This window comes from Engystomops pustulosus, chromosome 9 (assembly GCF_040894005.1).
Source record: "Engystomops pustulosus chromosome 9, aEngPut4.maternal, whole genome shotgun sequence".
Classification (NCBI taxonomy): domain Eukaryota; kingdom Metazoa; phylum Chordata; class Amphibia; order Anura; family Leptodactylidae; genus Engystomops; species Engystomops pustulosus.
This window is the reverse complement of record NC_092419.1, coordinates 65,821,735-65,840,541: the sequence shown is the minus strand read 5'-3', so window position 1 is coordinate 65,840,541 and position 18,807 is coordinate 65,821,735. Positions and strand designations below refer to the sequence as shown.

General features: G+C 45.2%; 48 pseudogenes; all 48 read right to left on the bottom strand.

Annotated features, from left to right (window-relative positions):
- Positions 1-211: 211 nt before the first annotated feature.
- LOC140099043 (5S ribosomal RNA) lies at positions 212-330 on the bottom strand (annotated as a pseudogene).
- A 70-nt stretch (positions 331-400) lies between these two features.
- On the bottom strand, positions 401-519 carry LOC140095813 (5S ribosomal RNA; annotated as a pseudogene).
- Positions 520-967: 448 nt separating this feature from the next.
- LOC140089628 (5S ribosomal RNA) lies at positions 968-1,086 on the bottom strand (annotated as a pseudogene).
- A 70-nt stretch (positions 1,087-1,156) lies between these two features.
- Positions 1,157-1,275, bottom strand: LOC140089494 (5S ribosomal RNA; annotated as a pseudogene).
- Positions 1,276-1,345: 70 nt separating this feature from the next.
- Positions 1,346-1,464, bottom strand: LOC140099042 (5S ribosomal RNA; annotated as a pseudogene).
- A 448-nt stretch (positions 1,465-1,912) lies between these two features.
- Positions 1,913-2,031, bottom strand: LOC140093063 (5S ribosomal RNA; annotated as a pseudogene).
- A 217-nt stretch (positions 2,032-2,248) lies between these two features.
- Positions 2,249-2,367, bottom strand: LOC140099041 (5S ribosomal RNA; annotated as a pseudogene).
- A 637-nt stretch (positions 2,368-3,004) lies between these two features.
- LOC140087827 (5S ribosomal RNA) lies at positions 3,005-3,123 on the bottom strand (annotated as a pseudogene).
- Positions 3,124-3,193: 70 nt separating this feature from the next.
- On the bottom strand, positions 3,194-3,312 carry LOC140085947 (5S ribosomal RNA; annotated as a pseudogene).
- A 70-nt stretch (positions 3,313-3,382) lies between these two features.
- On the bottom strand, positions 3,383-3,501 carry LOC140099040 (5S ribosomal RNA; annotated as a pseudogene).
- Positions 3,502-3,571: 70 nt separating this feature from the next.
- Positions 3,572-3,690, bottom strand: LOC140091504 (5S ribosomal RNA; annotated as a pseudogene).
- A 70-nt stretch (positions 3,691-3,760) lies between these two features.
- LOC140088668 (5S ribosomal RNA) lies at positions 3,761-3,879 on the bottom strand (annotated as a pseudogene).
- A 594-nt stretch (positions 3,880-4,473) lies between these two features.
- Positions 4,474-4,592, bottom strand: LOC140078493 (5S ribosomal RNA; annotated as a pseudogene).
- A 70-nt stretch (positions 4,593-4,662) lies between these two features.
- On the bottom strand, positions 4,663-4,781 carry LOC140095706 (5S ribosomal RNA; annotated as a pseudogene).
- A 70-nt stretch (positions 4,782-4,851) lies between these two features.
- On the bottom strand, positions 4,852-4,970 carry LOC140079821 (5S ribosomal RNA; annotated as a pseudogene).
- Positions 4,971-5,615: 645 nt separating this feature from the next.
- LOC140099039 (5S ribosomal RNA) lies at positions 5,616-5,734 on the bottom strand (annotated as a pseudogene).
- An 829-nt stretch (positions 5,735-6,563) lies between these two features.
- LOC140088283 (5S ribosomal RNA) lies at positions 6,564-6,682 on the bottom strand (annotated as a pseudogene).
- Positions 6,683-6,752: 70 nt separating this feature from the next.
- Positions 6,753-6,871, bottom strand: LOC140097035 (5S ribosomal RNA; annotated as a pseudogene).
- Positions 6,872-6,941: 70 nt separating this feature from the next.
- LOC140083129 (5S ribosomal RNA) lies at positions 6,942-7,060 on the bottom strand (annotated as a pseudogene).
- A 448-nt stretch (positions 7,061-7,508) lies between these two features.
- LOC140099038 (5S ribosomal RNA) lies at positions 7,509-7,627 on the bottom strand (annotated as a pseudogene).
- A 448-nt stretch (positions 7,628-8,075) lies between these two features.
- LOC140089273 (5S ribosomal RNA) lies at positions 8,076-8,194 on the bottom strand (annotated as a pseudogene).
- Positions 8,195-8,264: 70 nt separating this feature from the next.
- LOC140097002 (5S ribosomal RNA) lies at positions 8,265-8,383 on the bottom strand (annotated as a pseudogene).
- Positions 8,384-10,723: 2,340 nt separating this feature from the next.
- On the bottom strand, positions 10,724-10,842 carry LOC140094325 (5S ribosomal RNA; annotated as a pseudogene).
- Positions 10,843-11,101: 259 nt separating this feature from the next.
- On the bottom strand, positions 11,102-11,220 carry LOC140094374 (5S ribosomal RNA; annotated as a pseudogene).
- A 70-nt stretch (positions 11,221-11,290) lies between these two features.
- Positions 11,291-11,409, bottom strand: LOC140088281 (5S ribosomal RNA; annotated as a pseudogene).
- Positions 11,410-12,235: 826 nt separating this feature from the next.
- Positions 12,236-12,354, bottom strand: LOC140094324 (5S ribosomal RNA; annotated as a pseudogene).
- Positions 12,355-12,613: 259 nt separating this feature from the next.
- On the bottom strand, positions 12,614-12,732 carry LOC140094373 (5S ribosomal RNA; annotated as a pseudogene).
- Positions 12,733-12,802: 70 nt separating this feature from the next.
- On the bottom strand, positions 12,803-12,921 carry LOC140088280 (5S ribosomal RNA; annotated as a pseudogene).
- Positions 12,922-12,991: 70 nt separating this feature from the next.
- On the bottom strand, positions 12,992-13,110 carry LOC140079819 (5S ribosomal RNA; annotated as a pseudogene).
- Positions 13,111-13,181: 71 nt separating this feature from the next.
- Positions 13,182-13,300, bottom strand: LOC140098577 (5S ribosomal RNA; annotated as a pseudogene).
- Positions 13,301-13,370: 70 nt separating this feature from the next.
- Positions 13,371-13,489, bottom strand: LOC140097231 (5S ribosomal RNA; annotated as a pseudogene).
- A 70-nt stretch (positions 13,490-13,559) lies between these two features.
- Positions 13,560-13,678, bottom strand: LOC140097275 (5S ribosomal RNA; annotated as a pseudogene).
- Positions 13,679-14,126: 448 nt separating this feature from the next.
- LOC140099037 (5S ribosomal RNA) lies at positions 14,127-14,245 on the bottom strand (annotated as a pseudogene).
- Positions 14,246-14,696: 451 nt separating this feature from the next.
- Positions 14,697-14,815, bottom strand: LOC140097229 (5S ribosomal RNA; annotated as a pseudogene).
- A 259-nt stretch (positions 14,816-15,074) lies between these two features.
- On the bottom strand, positions 15,075-15,193 carry LOC140089272 (5S ribosomal RNA; annotated as a pseudogene).
- A 70-nt stretch (positions 15,194-15,263) lies between these two features.
- Positions 15,264-15,382, bottom strand: LOC140098717 (5S ribosomal RNA; annotated as a pseudogene).
- Positions 15,383-15,830: 448 nt separating this feature from the next.
- Positions 15,831-15,949, bottom strand: LOC140083063 (5S ribosomal RNA; annotated as a pseudogene).
- A 70-nt stretch (positions 15,950-16,019) lies between these two features.
- Positions 16,020-16,138, bottom strand: LOC140079818 (5S ribosomal RNA; annotated as a pseudogene).
- Positions 16,139-16,208: 70 nt separating this feature from the next.
- LOC140099035 (5S ribosomal RNA) lies at positions 16,209-16,327 on the bottom strand (annotated as a pseudogene).
- Positions 16,328-16,397: 70 nt separating this feature from the next.
- Positions 16,398-16,516, bottom strand: LOC140078492 (5S ribosomal RNA; annotated as a pseudogene).
- A 70-nt stretch (positions 16,517-16,586) lies between these two features.
- LOC140095786 (5S ribosomal RNA) lies at positions 16,587-16,705 on the bottom strand (annotated as a pseudogene).
- A 70-nt stretch (positions 16,706-16,775) lies between these two features.
- On the bottom strand, positions 16,776-16,894 carry LOC140079817 (5S ribosomal RNA; annotated as a pseudogene).
- A 259-nt stretch (positions 16,895-17,153) lies between these two features.
- Positions 17,154-17,272, bottom strand: LOC140083062 (5S ribosomal RNA; annotated as a pseudogene).
- A 70-nt stretch (positions 17,273-17,342) lies between these two features.
- LOC140099033 (5S ribosomal RNA) lies at positions 17,343-17,461 on the bottom strand (annotated as a pseudogene).
- A 70-nt stretch (positions 17,462-17,531) lies between these two features.
- Positions 17,532-17,650, bottom strand: LOC140099032 (5S ribosomal RNA; annotated as a pseudogene).
- Positions 17,651-17,720: 70 nt separating this feature from the next.
- LOC140078491 (5S ribosomal RNA) lies at positions 17,721-17,839 on the bottom strand (annotated as a pseudogene).
- Positions 17,840-18,098: 259 nt separating this feature from the next.
- LOC140079816 (5S ribosomal RNA) lies at positions 18,099-18,217 on the bottom strand (annotated as a pseudogene).
- Positions 18,218-18,673: 456 nt separating this feature from the next.
- On the bottom strand, positions 18,674-18,792 carry LOC140099031 (5S ribosomal RNA; annotated as a pseudogene).
- Between the last annotated feature and the right edge of the window lie 15 nt (positions 18,793-18,807).

Below are 18,807 nucleotides of genomic sequence, written 5' to 3'. Positions count from 1 at the left end.
TGTTCAATTTGAACCTTCTTTTACTATCTCATAGAGAAACTAACACAATTTTCAGGTTCAAAAAGGTCAACGGAACTTGGGATTCCCAGCCAGTCTCCCATGCTGGTACTTGCCAAGCCTTAGCTTAGAATGGGCGTTGACAGCAGCTGTTCAATTTGAACCTTCTTTTACTATCTCATAGAGAAACTAACACAATTTTCAGGTTCAAAAAGGTCAACGGAACTTGGGATTCCCAGCCAGTCTCCCATGCTGGTACTTGCCAAGCCTTAAGCTGCATTGCTGCTGCGATCTGACGAGAGCAGGCACATTCAGCTTAGAATGGCCGTTGACAGCAGCTGTTCAATTTGAACCTTCTTTTACTATCTCATAGAGAAACTAACACAATTTTCAGGTTCAAAAAGGTCAACAGAAGTTGGGATTCCCAGCCAGTCTCCCATGCTGGTACTTGCCAAGCCTTAAGCTGCATTGCTGCTGCGATCTGACGAGAGCAGGCACATTCAGCTTAGAATGGCCGTTGACAGCAGCTGTTCAATTTGAACCTTCTTTTACTATCTCATAGAGAAACTAACACAATTTTCAGGTTCAAAAAGGTCAATGGAACTTGGGATTCCCTGCCAGACTCCCATGCTGGTACTTGCCAAGCCTTAAGCTGCATTGCTGCTGCGATCTGACGAGAGCAGGCACATTCAGCTTAGAATGGCCATTGACAGCTGCTGTTCAATTTGAACCTTCTTTTACTATCTCATAGAGAAACTAACACAATTTTCAGGTTCAAAAAGGTCAACAGAACTTGGGATTCCCAGCCAGTCTCCCATGCTGGTACTTGCCAAGCCTTAAGCTGCATCGCTGCTGCGATCTGACAAGAGCACACACATTCAGCTTAGAATGGCCGTTGACAGCAGCTGTTCAATTTGAACCTTCTTTTACTATCTCATAGAGAAACTAACACAATTTTCAGGTTCAAAAAGGTCAACAGAACTTGGGATTCCCAGCCAGTCTCCCATGCTGGTACTTGCCAAGCCTTAAGCTGCATTGCTGCTGCAATCTGACGAGAGCAGGCACATTCAGCTTAGAATGGCCGTTGACAGCAGCTGTTCAATTTGAACCTTCTTTTACTATCTCATAGTGAAACTAACACAATTTTCAGGTTCAAAAAGGTCAACAGAACTTGGGATTCCCAGCCAGTCTCCCATGCTGGTACTTGCCAAACCTTAAGCTGCATTGCTGCTGCGATCTGACGAGAGCAGGCACATTCAGCTTAATATGGCCGTTGACAGCAGCTGTTCAATTTGAACCTTCTTTTACCATCTTTGACAGAGAAACTAACAATTTTCAGGTTCAAAAAGGTCAACGGAACTTGGGATTCCCAGCCAGTCTCCCATGCTGGTACTTGCCAAGCCTTAAGCTGCATTGCTGCTGCGATCTGACGAGAGCAGGCACATTCAGCTTAGAATGGCCGTTGACAGCAGCTGCCTAATTTCTACTTTGTTTTACTATCTCATAGAGAAACTAACACAATTTTCAGGTTCAAAAAGGTCAACAGAACTTGGGATTCCCAGCCAGACTCCCATGCTGGTACTTGCCAAGCCTTAAGCTGCAACGCTGCTGCGATCTGACAAGAGCATGCACATTCAGCTTAGAATGGCAGTTGACAGCAGCTGTTTAATTTGAACCTTCTTTTACTATCTCATAGAGAAACTAACACAATTTTCAGGTTCAAAAAGTCAATGGAACTTGGGATTCCCAGCCAGTCTCCCATGCTGGTACTTGCCAAGCCTTAAGCTGCATTGCTGCTGCGATCTGACGAGAGCAGGCGCATTCAGCTTAGAATGGCCGTTGACAGCAGCTGTTCAATTTGAACCTTCTTTTACTATCTCATAGAGAAACTAACAAAATTTTCAGGTTAAAAAAAGGTCAACGGAACTTATGATTCCCAGCCAGTCTCCCATGCTGGTACTTGCCAAGCCTTAAGCTGCATTGCTGCTGCGATCTGACGAGAGCAGGCACATTCAGCTTAGAATGGCCGTTGACAGCAGCTGTTCAATTTGAACCTTCTTTTACTATCTCATAGAGAAACTAACACAATTTTCAGGTTCAAAAAGGTCAACGGAACTTGGGATTCCCAGCCAGTCTCCCATGCTGGTACTTGCCAAGCCTTAGCTTAGAATGGGCGTTGACAGCAGCTGTTCAATTTGAACCTTCTTTTACTATCTCATAGAGAAACTAACACAATTTTCAGGTTCAAAAAGGTCAACGGAACTTGGGATTCCCAGCCAGTCTCCCATGCTGGTACTTGCCAAGCCTTAAGCTGCATTGCTGCTGCGATCTGACGAGAGCAGGCACATTCAGCTTAGAATGGCCGTTGACAGCAGCTGTTCAATTTGAACCTTCTTTTACTATCTCATAGAGAAACTAACACAATTTTCAGGTTCAAAAAGGTCAACAGAAGTTGGGATTCCCAGCCAGTCTCCCATGCTGGTACTTGCCAAGCCTTAAGCTGCATTGCTGCTGCGATCTGACGAGAGCATGCACATTCAGCTTAGAATGGCCGTTGACAGCAGCTGTTCAATTTGAACCTTCTTTTACTATCTCATAGAGAAACTAACACAATTTTCAGGTTCAAAAAGGTCAATGGAACTTGGGATTCCCTGCCAGACTCCAATGCTGGTACTTGCCAAGCCTTAAGCTGCATTGCTGCTGCGATCTGACGAGAGCAGGCACATTCAGCTTAGAATGGCCATTGACAGCTGCTGTTCAATTTGAACCTTCTTTTACTATCTCATAGAGAAACTAACACAATTTTCAGGTTCAAAAAGGTCAACAGAACTTGGGATTCCCAGCCAGTCTCCCATGCTGGTACTTGCCAAGCCTTAAGCTGCATCGCTGCTGCGATCTGACAAGAGCACACACATTCAGCTTAGAATGGCCGTTGACAGCAGCTGTTCAATTTGAACCTTCTTTTACTATCTCATAGAGAAACTAACACAATTTTCAGGTTCAAAAAGGTCAACAGAACTTGGGATTCCCAGCCAATCTCCCATGCTGGTACTTGCCAAGCCTTAAGCTGCATTGCTGCTGCGATCTGACGAGAGCAGGCACATTCAGCTTAGAATGGCCGTTGACAGCAGCTGTTCAATTTGAACCTTCTTTTACTATCTCATAGAGAAACTAACACAATTTTCAGGTTCAAAAAGGTCAACAGAACTTGGGATTCCCAGCCAGTCTCCTATGCTGGTACTTGCCAAACCTTAAGCTGCATTGCTGCTGCGATCTGACGAGAGCAGGCACATTCAGCTTAATATGGCCGTTGACAGCAGCTGTTCAATTTGAACCTTCTTTTACCATCTTTGACAGAGAAACTAACAATTTTCAGGTTCAAAAAGGTCAACGGAACTTGGGATTCCCAGCCAGTCTCCCATGCTGGTACTTGCCAAGCCTTAAGCTGCATTGCTGCTGCGATCTGACGAGAGCAGGCACATTCAGCTTAGAATGGCCGTTGACAGCAGCTGCCTAATTTCTACTTTGTTTTACTATCTCATAGAGAAACTAACACAATTTTCAGGTTCAAAAAGGTCAACAGAACTTGGGATTTCCAGCCAGTCTCCCATGCTGGTACTTGCCAAGCCTTAAGCTGCATTGCTGCTGCGATCTGACGAGAGCAGGCACATTCAGCTTAATATGGCCGTTGACAGCAGCTGTTCAATTTGAACCTTCTTTTACCATCTTTGACAGAGAAACTAACAATTTTCAGGTTCAAAAAGGTCAACGGAACGTGGGATTCCCAGCCAGTCTCCCATGCTGGTACTTGCCAAGCCTTAAGCTGCATTGCTGCTGCGATCTGACGAGAGCAGGCACATTCAGCTTAGAATGGCCGTTGACAGCAGCTGCCTAATTTCTACTTTCTTTTACTATCTCATAGAGAAACTAACACAATTTTCAGGTTCAAAAAGGTCAACAGAACTTGGGATTCCCAGCCAGTCTCCCATGCTGGTACTTGCCAAGCCTTAAGCTGCAACGCTGCTGCGATCTGACAAGAGCATGCACATTCAGCTTAGAATGGCCGTTGACAGCAGCTGTTCAATTTGAACCTTCTTTTACTATCTCATAGAGAAACTAACACATTTTCAGGTTCAAAAAGGTCAACGGAACTTGGGATTCCCAGCCAGTCTCCCATGCTGGTACTTGCCAAGCCTTAAGCTGCAACGCTGCTGCGATCTGACAAGAGCATGCACATTCAGCTTAGAATGGCCGTTGACAGCAGCTGTTCAATTTGAACCTTCTTTTACTATCTCTTAGAGAAACTAACTCAATTTTCAGGTTCAAAAAGGTCAATGGAACTTGGGATTCCCAGCCAGTCTCCCATGCTGGTACTTGCCAAGCCTTAGCTTAGAATGGGCGTTGACAGCAGCTGTTCAATTTGAACCTTCTTTTACTATCTCATAGAGAAACTAACACAATTTTCAGGTTCAAAAAGGTCAACAGAACTTGGGATTCCCAGCCAGTCTCCCATGCTGGTACTTTCCAAGCCTTAAGCTGCATTGCTGCTGCGATCTGACGAGAGCAGGCACATTCAGCTTAGAATGGCCGTTGACAGCAGCTGTTCAATTTGAACCTTCTTTTACTATCTCATAGAGAAACTAACACAATTTTCAGGCTCAAAAAGGTCAACGGAACTTAGGATTCCCAGCCAGTTTCCCATGCTGGTACATGCCAAGCCTTAAGCTGCATTGCTGCTGCGATCTGACGAGAGCAGGCACATTCAGCTTAGAATGGCCGTTGACAGCAGCTGTTCAGTTTGAACCTTCTTTTACTATCTCATAGAGAAACTAACACAATTTTCAGGTTCAAAAAGGTCAACAGAACTTGGGATTCCCAGCCAGTCTCCCATGCTGGTACTTGCCAAGCCTTAAGCTGCATTGCTGCTGCGATCTGACGAGAGCAGGCACATTCAGCTTAGAATGGCCGTTGACAGCAGCTGTTCAATTTGAACCTTCTTTTACTATCTCATAGAGAAACTAACACAATTTTAAGGTTCAAAAATGTCAACGGAACTTGGGATTCCCAGCCAGTCTCCCATGCTGGTACTTTCCAAGCCTTAAGCTGTATTGCTGCTGCGATCTGACGAGAGCAGGCACATTCAGCTTAGAATGGCCGTTGACAGCAGCTGTTCAATTTGAACCTTCTTTTACTATCTCATAGAGAAACTAACACAATTTTCAGGTTCAAAAAGGTCAACAGAACTTGGGATTGCCAGCCAGTCTCCCATGCTGGTAGTTGCCAAGCCTTAAGCTGCATCGCTGCTGCGATCTGACAAGAGCCCGCACATTCAGCTTAGAATGGCCGTTGACAGCAGCTGTTCAATTTGAACCTTCTTTTACTATCTCATAGAGAAACTAACACAATTTTCAGGTTCAAAAAGGTCAACGGAAGTTGGGATTCGCAGCCAGTCTCCCATGCTGGTACTTGCCAAGCCTTAAGCTGCATCGCTGCATCGCTGCTGCGATCTGACAAGAGCACGCACATTCAGCTTAGAAAGGCCGTTGACAGCAACTGTTCAATTTGAACCTTCTTTTACTATCTCATAGAGAAACTAACACAATTTTCAGGTTCAAAAAGGTCAACGGAACTTGGGATTCCCAGCCAGTCTCCCATGCTGGTACTTGCCAAGCCTTAAGCTGCATTGCTGCTGCGATCTGACGAGAGCAGGCACATTCAGCTTAGAATGGCCGTTGACAGCAGCTGTTCAATTTGAACCTTCTTTTACTATCTCATAGAGAAACTAACACAATTTTCAGGTTCAAAAATGTCAACAGAACTTGGGATTCCCAGCCAGTCTCCCATGCTGGTACTTGCCAAGCCTTAAGCTGCATTGCTGCTGCGATCTGACGAGAGCAGGCACATTAAGCTTAGTAGAATGGCCGTTGACAGCAGCTGTTCAATTTGAACCTTCTTTTACTATCTCATAGAGAAACTAACACAATTTTCAGGTTCAAAAATGTCAACAGAACTTGGGATTCCCAGCCAGTCTTCCATGCTGGTACTTGCCAAGCCTTAAGCTGCATTGCTGCTGCGATCTGACGAGAGCAGGCACATTCAGCTTAGAATGGCCGTTGACAGCAGCTGTTCAATTTGAACCTTCTTTTACTATCTCATAGAGAAACTAACACAATTTTCAGGTTCAAAAAGGTCAGCAGAACTTGGGATTCCCAGCCAGTCTCCCATGCTGGTACTTGCCAAGCCTTAAGCTGCATCGCTGCTGCGATCTGACAAGAGCACGCACATTCAGCTTAGAATGGCCGTTGACAGCAGCTGTTCAATTTGAACCTTCTTTTACTATCTCATAGAGAAACTAACACAATTTTCAGGTTCAAAAAGGGCAACGGAACTTGGGATTGCCAGCCAGTCTCCCATGCTGGTACTTGCCAAGCCTTAAGCTGCATTGCTGCAGTTATCTGACGAGAGCAGGCACATTCAGCTTAGAATGGCCGTTGACAGCAGCTGTTCAATTTGAACCTTCTTTTACTATCTCATAGAGAAACTAACACAATTTTCAGGTTCAAAAAGGTCAACGGAACTTGGGATTCGCAGCCAGTCTCCCATGCTGGTACTTGCCAAGCCTTAAGCTGCATTGCTGCTGCGATCTGACGAGAGCAGGCACATTCAGCTTAGAATGGCCGTTGACAGCAGCTGTTCAATTTGAACCTTCTTTTACTATCTCATAGAGAAACTAACACAATTTTCAGGTTCAAAAAGGTCAACAGAACTTGGGATTTCCAGACAGTCTCCCATGCTGGTACTTGCCAAGCCTTAAGCTGCATTGCTGCTGCGATCTGAGGAGAGCAGGCACATTCAGCTTAGAATGGCCGTTGAAAGCAGCTGTTCAATTTGAACCTTCTTTTACTATCTCATAGAGAAACTAACACAATTTTCAGGTTCAAAAAGGTCAACGGAACTTGGGATTCCCAGCCAGTCTCCCATGCTGGTACTTGCCAAGCCTTAAGCTGCATTGCTGCTGCGATCTGACGAGAACAGGCACATTCAGCTTAGAATGGCCGTTGACAGCAGCTGTTCAATTTGAACCTTCTTTTACTATCTCATAGAGAAACTAACATAATTTTCAGGTTCAAAAAGGTCAACAGAACTTGGGATTCCCAGCCAGTCTCCCATGCTGGTACTTGCCAAGCCTTAAGCTGCAACGCTGCTGCGATCTGACAAGAGCACACACATTCAGCTTAGAATGGCCGTTGACAGCAGCTGTTCAATTTGAACCTTCTTTTACTATCTCATAGAGAAACTAACACAATTTTCAGGTTCAAAAAGGTCAACGGAACTTGGGATTCGCAGCCAGTCTCCCATGCTGGTACTTACCAATCCTTAAGCTGCATCGCTGCTGCGATCCGACAAGCGCACGCGCATTCAGCTTAGAATGGCTGTTGACAGCAGCTGTTCATTTTGAACCTTCTTTTACTATCTCATAGAGAAACTAACACAATTTTCAGGTTCAAAAAGGTCAACGGAACTTGGGATTCCCAGCCAGTCTCCCATGCTGGTACTTGCCAAGCCTTAAGCTGCATTGCTGCTGCGATCTGACGAGAGCAGGCACATTCAGCTTAGAATGGCCGTTGACAGCAGCTGCCTAATTTCTACTTTCTTTTACTATCTCATAGAGAAACTAACACAATTTTCAGGTTCAAAAAGGTCAACAGAACTTGGGATTCCCAGCCAGTCTCCCATGCTGGTACTTGCCAAGCCTTAAGCTGCAACGCTGCTGCGATCTGACAAGAGCATGCACATTCAGCTTAGAATGGCCGTTGACAGCAGCTGTTCAATTTGAACCTTCTTTTACTATCTCATAGAGAAACTAACACAATTTTAAGGTTCAAAAATGTCAACAGAACTTGGGATTCCCAGCCAGTCTCCCATGCTGGTACTTGCCAAGCCTTAAGCTGCATTGCTGCTGCGATCTGACCAGAGCAGGCACATTCAGCTTAGAATGGTTGTTGACAGCAGCTGTTCAATTTGAACCTTCTTTTACTATCTCATAGAGAAACTAACACAATTTTCAGGTTCAAAAAGGTCAACGGAACTTGGGATTCCCAGCTAGTCTCCCATGCTGGAACTTGCCAAGCCTTAAGCTGCATTGCTGCTGCGATCTGACGAGAGCAGGCACATTCAGCTTAGAATGGCCGTTGACAGCAGCTGTTCAATTTGAACCTTCTTTTACTATCTCATAGAGAAACTAACACAATTTTCAGGTTCAAAAAGGTCAACGGAACTTGGGATTCGCAGCCAGTCTCCCATGCTGGTACTTGCCAAGCCTTAAGCTGCATTGCTGCTGCGATCTGACAAGAGCAGGCACATTCAGCTTAGAATGGCCGTTGACAGCAGCTGCCTAATTTCTACTTTCTTTTACTATCTCATAGAGAAACTAACACAATTTTCAGGTTCAAAAAGGTCAACAGAACTTGGGATTCCCAGCCAGTCTCCCATGCTGGTACTTGCCAAGCCTTAAGCTGCAACGCTGCTGCGATCTGACAAGAGCATGCACATTCAGCTTAGAATGGCCGTTGACAGCAGCTGTTCAATTTGAACCTTCTTTTACTATCTCATAGAGAAACTAACACAATTTTAAGGTTAAAAAAAGGTCAACGGAACTTATGATTCCCAGCCAGTCTCCCATGCTGGTACTTGCCAAGCCTTAAGCTGCATTGCTGCTGCGATCTGACGAGAGCATGCACATTCAGCTTAGAATGGCAGTTGACAGCAACTGTTCATTTTGAACCTTCTTTTACTATCTCATAGAGAAACTAACACAATTTTCAGGTTCAAAAATGTCAACGGAACTTGGGATTCCCAGCCAGTCTCCCATGCTGGTACTTGCCAAGCCTTAAGCTGCATTGCTGCTGCGATCTGACGAGAGCAGGCACATTCAGCTTAGAATGGCCGTTGACAGCAACTGTTCAATTTGAACCTTCTTTTACTATCTCATAGAGAAACTAACACAATTTTCAGGTTCAAAAAGGTCAACAGAACTTGGGATTCCCAGCCAGTCTCCCATGCTGGTACTTGCCAAGCCTTAAGCTGCATCGCTGCTGCGATCTGACAAGAGCCCGCACATTCAGCTTAGAATGGCCGTTGACAGCAGCTGTTCAATTTGAACCTTCTTTTACTATCTCATAGAGAAACTAACACAATTTTCAGGTTCAAAAAGGTCAACGGAACTTGGGATTTGCAGCCAGTCTCCCATGCTGGTACTTGCCAAGCCTTAAGCTGCATCGCTGCTGCGATCTGACAAGAGCACCCACATTCAGCTTAGAATGGTTGTTGACAGCAGCTGTTCAATTTGAACCTTCTTTTACTATCTCATAGAGAAACTAACACAATTTTCAGGTTCAAAAAGGTCAACGGAACTTGGGATTCGCAGCCAGTCTCCCATGCTGGTACTTGCCAAGCCTTAAGCTGCATTGCTGCTGCGATCTGACAAGAGCAGGCACATTCAGCTTAGAATGGCTGTTGACAGCAGCTGCCTAATTTCTACTTTCTTTTACTATCTCATAGAGAAACTAACACAATTTTCAGGTTCAAAAAGGTCAACAGAACTTGGGATTCCCAGCCAGTCTCCCATGCTGGTACTTGCCAAGCCTTAAGCTGCAACGCTGCTGCGATCTGACAAGAGCATGCACATTCAGCTTAGAATGGCCGTTGACAGCAGCTGTTCAATTTGAACCTTCTTTTACTATCTCATAGAGAAACTAACACAATTTTAAGGTTAAAAAAAGGTCAACGGAACTTATGATTCCCAGCCAGTCTCCCATGCTGGTACTTGCCAAGCCTTAAGCTGCATTGCTGCTGCGATCTGACGAGAGCATGCACATTCAGCTTAGAATGGCAGTTGACAGCAACTGTTCATTTTGAACCTTCTTTTACTATCTCATAGAGAAACTAACACAATTTTCAGGTTCAAAAATGTCAACGGAACTTGGGATTCCCAGCCAGTCTCCCATGCTGGTACTTGCCAAGCCTTAAGCTGCATTGCTGCTGCGATCTGACGAGAGCAGGCACATTCAGCTTAGAATGGCCGTTGACAGCAACTGTTCAATTTGAACCTTCTTTTACTATCTCATAGAGAAACTAACACAATTTTCAGGTTCAAAAAGGTCAACAGAACTTGGGATTCCCAGCCAGTCTCCCATGCTGGTACTTGCCAAGCCTTAAGCTGCATCGCTGCTGCGATCTGACAAGAGCCCGCACATTCAGCTTAGAATGGCCGTTGACAGCAGCTGTTCAATTTGAACCTTCTTTTACTATCTCATAGAGAAACTAACACAATTTTCAGGTTCAAAAAGGTCAACGGAACTTGGGATTTGCAGCCAGTCTCCCATGCTGGTACTTGCCAAGCCTTAAGCTGCATCGCTGCTGCGATCTGACAAGAGCACCCACTTTCAGCTTAGAAAGGCCGTTGACAGCAGCTGTTCAATTTGAACCTTCTTTTACTATCTCATAGAGAAACTAACACAATTTTCAGGTTCAAAAATGTCAACAGAACTTGGGATTCCCAGCCAGTCTCCCATGCTGGTACTTGCCAAGCCTTAAGCTGCATTGCTGCTGCGATCTGACCAGAGCAGGCACATTCAGCTTAGAATGGTTGTTGACAGCAGCTGTTCAATTTGAACCTTCTTTTACTATCTCATAGAGAAACTAACACAATTTTCAGGTTCAAAAAGGTCAACGGAACTTGGGATTCCCAGCTAGTCTCCCATGCTGGAACTTGCCAAGCCTTAAGCTGCATTGCTGCTGCGATCTGACGAGAGCAGGCACATTAAGCTTAGAATGGCCGTTGACAGCAGCTGTTCAATTTGAACCTTCTTTTACTATCTCATAGAGAAACTAACAAAATTTTCAGGTTCAAAAAGGTCAACAGAACTTGGGATTCCCAGCCAGTCTCCCATGCTGGTACTTGCCAAGCCTTAAGCTGCATCGCTGCTGCGATCTGACAAGAGCACACACATTCAGCTTAGAATGGCCGTTGACAGCAGCTGTTCAATTTGAACCTTCTTTTACTATCTCATAGAGAAACTAACACAATTTTCAGGTTCAAAAAGGTCAACGGAACTTGGGATTGCCAGCCAGTCTCCCATGCTGGTACTTGCCAAGCCTTAAGCTGCATTGCTGCTGCGATCTGACGAGAGCAGGCACATTCAGCTTAGAATGGCCGTTGACAGCAGCTGTTCAATTTGAACCTTCTTTTACTATCTCATAGAGAAACTAACACAATTTTCAGGTTCAAAAAGGTCAACGGAACTTGGGATTCGCAGCCAGTCTCCCATGCTGGTACTTGCCAAGCCTTAAGCTGCATTGCTGCTGCGATCTGACGAGAGCAGGCACATTCAGCTTAGAATGGCCGTTGACAGCAGCAGTTCAATTTGAACCTTCTTTTACTATCTCATAGAGAAACTAACACAATTTTCAGGTTCAAAAATGTCAACGGAACTTGGGATTCCCAGCCAGTCTCCCATGCTGGTACTTGCCAAGCCTTAAGCTGCATTGCTGCTGCGATCTGACGAGAGCAGGCACATTCAGCTTAGAATGGCCGTTGACAGCAACTGTTCAATTTGAACCTTCTTTTACTATCTCATAGAGAAACTAACACAATTTTCAGGTTCAAAAAGGCCAACAGAACTTGGGATTCCCAGCCAGTCTCCCATGCTGGTACTTGCCAAGCCTTAAGCTGCATCGCTGCTGCGATCTGACAAGAGCCCGCACATTCAGCTTAGAATGGCCGTTGACAGCAGCTGTTCAATTTGAACCTTCTTTTACTATCTCATAGAGAAACTAACACAATTTTCAGGTTCAAAAAGGTCAACGGAACTTGGGATTTGCAGCCAGTCTCCCATGCTGGTACTTGCCAAGCCTTAAGCTGCATCGCTGCTGCGATCTGACAAGAGCACCCACTTTCAGCTTAGAAAGGCCGTTGACAGCAGCTGTTCAATTTGAACCTTCTTTTACTATCTCATAGAGAAACTAACACAATTTTCAGGTTCAAAAATGTCAACAGAACTTGGGATTCCCAGCCAGTCTCCCATGCTGGTACTTGCCAAGCCTTAAGCTGCATTGCTGCTGCGATCTGACCAGAGCAGGCACATTCAGCTTAGAATGGTTGTTGACAGCAGCTGTTCAATTTGAACCTTCTTTTACTATCTCATAGAGAAACTAAAACAATTTTCAGGTTCAAAAAGGTCAACGGAACTTGGGATTCCCAGCTAGTCTCCCATGCTGGAACTTGCCAAGCCTTAAGCTGCATTGCTGCTGCGATCTGACGAGAGCAGGCACATTAAGCTTAGAATGGCCGTTGACAGCAGCTGTTCAATTTGAACCTTCTTTTACTATCTCATAGAGAAACTAACAAAATTTTCAGGTTCAAAAAGGTCAACAGAACTTGGGATTCCCAGCCAGTCTCCCATGCTGGTACTTGCCAAGCCTTAAGCTGCATCGCTGCTGCGATCTGACAAGAGCACACACATTCAGCTTTGAATGGCCGTTGACAGCAGCTGTTCAATTTGAACCTTCTTTTACTATCTCATAGAGAAACTAACACAATTTTCAGGTTCAAAAAGGTCAACGGAACTTGGGATTGCCAGCCAGTCTCCCATGCTGGTACTTGCCAAGCCTTAAGCTGCATTGCTGCTGCGATCTGACGAGAGCAGGCACATTCAGCTTAGAATGGCCGTTGACAGCAGCTGTTCAATTTGAACCTTCTTTTACTATCTCATAGAGAAACTAACACAATTTTCAGGTTCAAAAAGGTCAACGGAACTTGGGATTCGCAGCCAGTCTCCCATGCTGGTACTTGCCAAGCCTTAAGCTGCATTGCTGCTGCGATCTGACGAGAGCAGGCACATTCAGCTTAGAATGGCCGTTGACAGCAGCAGTTCAATTTGAACCTTCTTTTACCATCTTTGACAGAGAAACTAACAATTTTCAGGTTCAAAATGGTCAACAGAACTTGGGATTCCCAGCCAGTCTCCCATGCTGGTACTTGCCAAGCCTTAAGCTGCATTGCTGCTGCGATCTGACGAGAGCAGGCACATTCAGCTTAGAATGGCCGTTGACAGCAGCTGTTCAATTTGAACCTTCTTTTACTATCTCATAGAGAAACTAACACAATTTTTTAGGTTCAAAAAGGTCAACGGAACTTGGGATTCCCAGCCAGTCTCCCATGCTGGTACTTGCCAAGCCTTAAGCTGCATTGCTGCTGCGATCTGACAAGAGCACGCACATGCAGCTTAGAATGGCCGTTGACAGCAGCTGTTCAATTTGAACCTTCTTTTACTATCTCATAGAGAAACTAACACAATTTTCAGGTTCAAAAAGGTCAACAGAACTTGGGATTCCCAGCCAGTCTCCCATGCTGGTACTTGCCAAGCCTTAAGCTGCATCGCTGCTGCGATCTGACAAGAGCACGCACATTCAGCTTAGAATGGCCGTTGACAGCAGTTGTTCAATTTGAACCTTCTTTTACTATCTCATAGAGAAACTAACACAATTTTCAGGTTCAAAAAGGTCAACAGAACTTGGGATTCCCAGCCAGTCTCCCATGCTGGTACTTGCCAAGCCTTAAGCTGCATTGCTGCTGCGATCTGACGAGAGGAGGCACATTCAGCTTAGAATGGCCGTTGACAGCAACTGTTCAATTTGAACCTTCTTTTACTATCTCATAGAGAAACTAACACAATTTTCAGGTTCAAAAAGGTCAACAGAACTTGGGATTCCCAGCCAGTCTCCCATGCTGGTACTTGCCAAGCCTTAAGCTGCATCGCTGCTGTGATCTGACAAGAGCCCGCACATTCAGCTTAGAATGGCCGTTGACAGCAGCTGTTCAATTTGAACCTTCTTTTACTATCTCATAGAGAAACTAACACAATTTTCAGGTTCAAAAAGGTCAATGGAAGTTGGGATTCGCAGCCAGTCTCCCATGCTGGTACTTGCCAAGCCTTAAGCTGCATCGCTGCTGCGATCTGACAAGAGCACGCACACTCAGCTTAGAAAGGCCGTTGACAGCAACTGTTCAATTTGAACCTTCTTTTACTATCTCATAGAGAAACTAACACAATTTTCAGGTTCAAAAAGGTCAACGGAACTTGGGATTCCCAGCCAGTCTCCCATGCTGGTACTTGCCAAGCCTTAAGCTGCATTGCTGCTGCGATCTGACGAGAGCAGGCACATTCAGCTTAGAATGGCCGTTGACAGCAGCTGTTCAATTTGAACCTTCTTTTACTATCTCATAGAGAAACTAACACAATTTTCAGGTTCAAAAATGTCAACAGAACTTGGGATTCCCAGCCAGTCTCCCATGCTGGTACTTGCCAAGCCTTAAGCTGCATTGCTGCTGCGATCTGACGAGAGCAGGCACATTAAGCTTAGTAGAATGGCCGTTGACAGCAGCTGTTCAATTTGAACCTTCTTTTACTATCTCATAGAGAAACTAACACAATTTTCAGGTTCAAAAATGTCAACAGAACTTGGGATTCCCAGCCAGTCTCCCATGCTGGTACTTGCCAAGCCTTAAGCTGCATTGCTGCTGCGATCTGACGAGAGCAGGCACATTCAGCTTAGAATGGCCGTTGACAGCAGCTGTTCAATTTGAACCTTCTTTTACTATCTCATAGAGAAACTAACACAATTTTCAGGTTCAAAAAGGTCAACAGAACTTGGGATTCCCAGCCAGTCTCCCATGCTGGTACTTGCCAAGCCTTAAGCTGCATCGCTGCTGCGATCTGACAAGAGCACGCACATTCAGCTTAGAATGGCCGTTGACAGCAGCTGTTCAATTTGAACCTTCTTTTACTATCTCATAGAGAAACTAACACAATTTTCAGGTTCAAAAAGGGCAACGGAACTTGGGATTGCCAGCCAGTCTCCCATGCTGGTACTTGCCAAGCCTTAAGCTGCATTGCTGCAGTTATCTGACGAGAGCAGGCACATTCAGCTTAGAATGGCCGTTGACAGCAGCTGTTCAATTTGAACCTTCTTTTACTTTCTCATAGAGAAACTAACACAATTTTCAGGTTCAAAAAGGTCAACGGAACTTGGGATTCCCAGCTAGTCTCCCATGCTGGAACTTGCCAAGCCTTAAGCTGCATTGCTGCTGCGATCTGACGAGAGCAGGCACATTCAGCTTAGAATGGCCGTTGACAGCAGCTGTTCAATTTGAACCTTCTTTTACTATCTCATAGAGAAACTAACACAATTTTCAGGTTCAAAAAGGTCAACAGTACTTGGGATTCCCAGCCAGTCTCCCATGCTGGTACTTGCCAAGCCTTAAGCTGCATCGCTGCTGCGATCTGACAAGAGCACACACATTCAGCTTAGAATGGCCGTTGACAGCAGCTGTTCAATTTGAACCTTCTTTTACTATCTCATAGAGAAACTAACACAATTTTCAGGTTCAAAAAGGTCAACGGAACTTGGGATTGAAAGCCAGTCTCCCATGCTGGTACTTGCCAAGCCTTAAGCTGCATTGCTGCTGCGATCTGACGAGAGCAGGCACATTCAGCTTAGAATGGCCGTTGACAGCAGCTGTTCAATTTGAACCTTCTTTTACTATCTCATAGAGAAACTAACACAATTTTCAGGTTCAAAAAGGTCAACGGAACTTGGGATTCGCAGCCAGTCTCCCATGCTGGTACTTGCCAAGCCTTAAGCTGCATTGCTGCTGCGATCTGACGAGAGGAGGCACATTCAGCTTAGAATGGCCGTTGACAGCAGCTGTTCAATTTGAACCTTCTTTTACTATCTCATAGAGAAACTAACACAATTTTAAGGTTCAAAAAGGTCAACAGAACTTGGGATTCCCAGCCAGTCTCCCATGCTGGTACTTGCCAAGCCTTAAGCTGCATTGCTGCTGCGATCTGACGAGAGCAGGCATGTTCAGCTTAGAATGGCCGTTGACAGCAGCTGTTCAATTTGAACCTTCTTTTACTATCTCATAGAGAAACTAACACAATTTTCAGGTTCAAAAAGGTCAACAGAACTTGGGATTCCCAGCCAGTCTCCCATGCTGGTACTTGCCAAGCCTTAAGCTGCATTGCTGCTGCGATCTGACGAGAGCAGGCACATTCAGCTTAGAATGGCCGTTGACAGCAGCTGTTCAATTTGAACCTTCTTTTACCATCTTTGACAGGGAAACTAACAATTTTCAGGTTCAAAAAGGTCAACGGAACTTGGGATTCCCAGCCAGTCTCCCATGCTGGTACTTGCCAAGCCTTAAGCTGCATTGCTGCTGCGATCTGACGAGAGCAGGCACATTCAGCTTAGAATGGCCGTTGACAGCAGCTGTTCAATTTGAACCTTCTTTTACTATCTCATAGAGAAACTAACACAATTTTCAGGTTCAAAAAGGTCAACAGAACTTGGGATTCCCAGCCAGTCTCCCATGCTGGTACTTTCCAAGCCTTAAGCTGCATTGCTGCTGCGATCTGACGAGAGCAGGCACATTCAGCTTAGAATGGCCGTTGACAGCAGCTGTTCAATTTGAACCTTCTTTTACCATCTTTGACAGGGAAACTAACAATTTTCAGGTTCAAAAAGGTCAACGGAACTTGGGATTCCCAGCCAGTCTCCCATGCTGGTACTTGCCAAGCCTTAAGCTGCATTGCTGCTGTGATCTGACGAGAGCAGGCACATTCAGCTTAGAAGGGCCGTTGACAGCAGCTGCCTAATTTCTACTTTCTTTTACTATCTCATAGAGAAACTAACACAATTTTCAGGTTCAAAAAGGTCAACAGAACTTGGGATTCCCAGCCAGTCTCCCATGCTGGTACTTGCCAAGCCTTAAGCTGCATTGCTGCTGCGATCTGACGAGAGCAGGCACATTCAGCTTAGAATGGCCGTTGACAGCAGCTGTTCAATTTGAACCTTCTTTTACTATCTCATAGAGAAACTAACACAATTTTCAGGTTCAAAAAGGTCAACAGAACTTGGGATTCCAAGCCATTCTCCCATGCTGGTACTTGCCAAGCCTTAAGCTGCATTGCTGCTGCGATCTGACGAGAGGAGGCACATTCAGCTTAGAATGGCCGTTGACAGCAGCTGTTCAATTTGAACCTTCTTTTACTATCTCATAGAGAAACTAACACAATTTTAAGGTTCAAAAAGGTCAACAGAACTTGGGATTCCCAGCCAGTCTCCCATGCTGGTACTTGCCAAGCCTTAAGCTGCATTGCTGCTGCGATCTGACGAGAGCAGGCATGTTCAGCTTAGAATGGCCGTTGACAGCAGCTGTTCAATTTGAACCTTCTTTTACTATCTCATAGAGAAACTAACACAATTTTCAGGTTCAAAAAGGTCAACGGAACTTGGGATTCCCAGCCAGTCTCCCATGCTGGTACTTGCCAAGCCTTAAGCTGCATTGCTGCTGCGATCTGACGAGAGCAGGCACATTCAGCTTAGAATGGCCGTTGACAGCAGCTGTTCAATTTGAACCTTCTTTTACCATCTTTGACAGGGAAACTAACAATTTTCAGGTTCAAAAAGGTCAACGGAACTTGGGATTCCCAGCCAGTCTCCCATGCTGGTACTTGCCAAGCCTTAAGCTGCATTGCTGCTGCGATCTGACGAGAGCAGGCACATTCAGCTTAGAATGGCCGTTGACAGCAGCTGTTCAATTTGAACCTTCTTTTACTATCTCATAGAGAAACTAACACAATTTTCAGGTTCAAAAAGGTCAACAGAACTTGGGATTCCCAGCCAGTCTCCCATGCTGGTACTTTCCAAGCCTTAAGCTGCATTGCTGCTGCGATCTGACGAGAGCAGGCACATTCAGCTTAGAATGGCCGTTGACAGCAGCTGTTCAATTTGAACCTTCTTTTACCATCTTTGACAGGGAAACTAACAATTTTCAGGTTCAAAAAGGTCAACGGAACTTGGGATTCCCAGCCAGTCTCCCATGCTGGTACTTGCCAAGCCTTAAGCTGCATTGCTGCTGTGATCTGACGAGAGCACGCACATTCAGCTTAGAAGGGCCGTTGACAGCAGCTGCCTAATTTCTACTTTCTTTTACTATCTCATAGAGAAACTAACACAATTTTCAGGTTCAAAAAGGTCAACAGAACTTGGGATTCCCAGCCAGTCTCCCATGCTGGTACTTGCCAAGCCTTAAGCTGCATTGCTGCTGCGATCTGACGAGAGCAGGCACATTCAGCTTAGAATGGCCGTTGACAGCAGCTGTTCAATTTGAACCTTCTTTTACTATATCATAGAGAAACTAACACAATTTTCAGGTTCAAAAAGGTCAACAGAACTTGGGATTCCCAGCCAGTCTCCCATGCTGGTACTTGCCAAGCCTTAAGCTGCATCGCTGCTGCGATCTGACGAGAGGAGGCACATTGAGCTTAGAATGGCCGTTGACAGCAGCTGTTCAATTTGAACCTTCTTTTACTATCTCATAGAGAAACTAACACAATTTTCAGGTTCAAAAAGGTCAACGGAAGTTGGGATTCGCAGCCAGTCTCCCATGCTGGTACTTGCCAAGCCTTAAGCTGCATCGCTGCATCGCTGCTGCGATCTGACAAGAGCACGCACATTCAGCTTAGAAAGGCCGTTGACAGCAACTGTTCAATTTGAACCTTCTTTTACTATCTCATAGAGAAACTAACACAATTTTCAGGTTCAAAAAGGTCAACGGAACTTGGGATTCCCAGCCAGTCTCCCATGCTGGTACTTGCCAAGCCTTAAGCTGCATTGCTGCTGCGATCTGACGAGAGCAGGCACATTCAGCTTAGAATGGCCGTTGACAGCAGCTGTTCAATT